General features: G+C 30.1%; 1 long non-coding RNA gene across 1 annotated transcript in view; it reads right to left on the bottom strand.

The window, feature by feature from the left end:
* Positions 1–212: 212 nt before the first annotated feature.
* The window catches only part of LOC128249181 (uncharacterized), a 222,293-nt gene continuing 219,711 nt past the window's right edge, over positions 213–2,794 (bottom strand). Inside the window, exon 3 of the long non-coding RNA XR_008265272.1 lies at positions 213–873. This is a non-coding gene — a long non-coding RNA (uncharacterized LOC128249181). The remainder of the gene's footprint in view (positions 874–2,794) is intronic.

Below are 2,794 nucleotides of genomic sequence, written 5' to 3' on the forward strand. Positions count from 1 at the left end.
TATATATATATATATATATATATATATATATATATATGTGTGTGTGTGTATTTATATGTATATGTAGGTATGTATATATTTTATATATGAAAAATACTTCGAAAAATTAGAAAAAGTGCTACCATTTTTTCATATAGATATGTATTGTGTTATTATTAATAAAGAAAGCTTAATTTCTAAACATAAATGGAGAATAATTTTGTTCTGTGCAATTATATTTATAGCAAATAAAAATATGAAGATAACAGAATAAATGTTTTCCTCTTATACTTCAGCTGAAATTATATTCGTCTACGTATTCATAACGTGTATTTAGCAAATATAATTTGTATACGCATATATAACAAACGTGAGAGGCATGGAAGGATATAGAGAAATGAGGGGGTCATATGTTGCTTCGATTCAGAAAAAGTTTTTGCGGATACATTTTGAGATTTGTATCTAAAAGTGGCTATATGTAATATAGAAAATAAAATCATACTAACACGACCCGGATCTGGTTTCGCTGTTTTCAGCTTTAAAATGTTTTATGAAGCTTTTCCATATTTAGACCTTTTAAAACAGTGTGTTTTAATCATTTAATAGGCATGCCGCTTATGACAGTCCAAAACAAGGGACTCAACTCTGGTTGGTCGTTGCTTGAAATATAAGTAATCGATTTTTGTTTTTATGAAAAAGGTGTTATCTATTCTCAGGGGGTGGCATGCCAGCGTTTTTGGTGCGGTTATTTTAGCTGCTATTTATGCTCGTGGTGTTCTTGTTACTATCGGTCTAAATCCAGTACAATGATGAGTTGGACCTCTCAAAAGTTATATTCACACGTGATGCAGCAGCAATAAGATGAAGAAGGGCTGTCCAATTTTCGAATGATTGCTGGAATATATAGATTAGTTTAACAGAAATCATTTGTAATTAATATAAAAGAACATTAGCAATGACACAAATTAACATTAATACAATAGCAATATTTATATGAGAGACGCTCTGATCCTTGATACATTTTGAGTTATATATATATATATATATGATTAATGAGAGAGACGGGTGATAGATGATACAAGAATCTTTATTGATTACTACAAACTTTTCGACCAACTGGCATCGACGCCTCTCATGTGGGATACCGCAAAACCGGTTTAGGTGTGTTCCTCAGTGTAGATATGTCTTCACTGGTGGTTTCAAATGGTATCACGTTAAAATACACTCTTTTTCGCATGTTTCCTTCTCCTCAACTTCATAGATAGAAATTAACGGATACTGCTTTCTTCTTACAGAAGATCAATACCAAATGTCAGGTAGAAAATGAAACAAATATATAATAAAGCGAAGACAATAATTACATATATATATATTTATGTGTATATATATATTTAGAGAGAGAGAGAGAGAGAGAGAGAGAGAGAAAGACAGAGAGAAAGAGAAAGAGATAGAAAGAGTGAGAAAGTGAGATTTTTACAGATTTATCAGAAGCACAAGGGAACGAATGAAAAGTTCAAAGACAAAACATGGGTGTACTCTTTCTTCGTCGGGTGTCGTCCAAAATGTCATTACAGTTTCATGATTTGAACGATATAAAAACACTTCTACAACTAAATGATTACTTCAATTCTTTTTCTACAATGGTTTATGTTGCAGGGGATACTTTTAGATTTAGAATTTTTACAATTCTCCAGTAGTTGAGTGAAACTATCAGATCTTGAAAACTTTCCTTCAATATTCGGATATAGAAAAATACTTTGGTAAAGTCAGATATATATGCCTATAAAACTTACATACCCCACCCATATATATATATACACTTTTGTATATATAGAAACATACAAATATATACACGTATGTGCATGTATATATGTTAGACACAAAACAGCGCACACGATCACTAACACACACGTACACATATACACACAGAAACGAAACTAATGCATACAGAAAGACAAATATATGTGTCGGCGGGCAGATAAAAATGTATTGAGTTGGAAAGTTGACATTTGCAAAGTGTTAACATTAATATTTTGAGTCTAAATACTTTTTATTCATATAATGCTAAATATATATCAAAATATCATTCTGAATGAAATCCTTCAATGAAACTTTGAAAGTAGTGTCATAAGTATATGTGGAACTTACTTTTATATGTTCTTCACTTCCCAAAAATGTTCAAATTATGAATTTAAATCGGGTTTCCTGAATTTATATTGAAGTATTCGAGACATCATCGAAATATTTCTTACAAACATACACACATAGATTCATATATACGTATATTTATACGCTTATGCGCGTATTTGTGTGTCTGTATATATATATATATATGAATATGCATCAATCTATTGTTATACATATACGTACGTTCCTGTATGTTTGTATGCATGTATAGGTAGATATATCATAAATTTCTTTAAAGGAAAAGACTTAGAAATTTCTAAAGATTCTATAAAAGAAACTCTGAGACATATAAGTTCTCTCTTCAGGAGTCGACCTCGATATTTATAGCGCAAGCATAAATGAATAAGTTTATGGAGAATTAATTCATATTATTACGCTGTATGCGAAAATATTTTGTAGAGTTTAAACTAAATATTTCATCATATTTTTAGAGTAACACCTACTATCTCCCTCTCATTACATATACGTATCTATCTATCTATCTATCTATCTATCTATCTATCTATCTATCTATCTATCTATCTATCTGTATGCATGCATTTATGCATGTAAGTGTGTATATCTGTACGGATGTGTCTGTGTTTGTTTGTATGTATATTTAGCTACTTATCTGTCTCTTTATATATAT

The sequence above is a fragment of the Octopus bimaculoides genome, chromosome 12 (assembly GCF_001194135.2).
Source record: "Octopus bimaculoides isolate UCB-OBI-ISO-001 chromosome 12, ASM119413v2, whole genome shotgun sequence".
In the NCBI taxonomy this organism is placed as follows: Eukaryota; Metazoa; Mollusca; class Cephalopoda; order Octopoda; family Octopodidae; genus Octopus; species Octopus bimaculoides.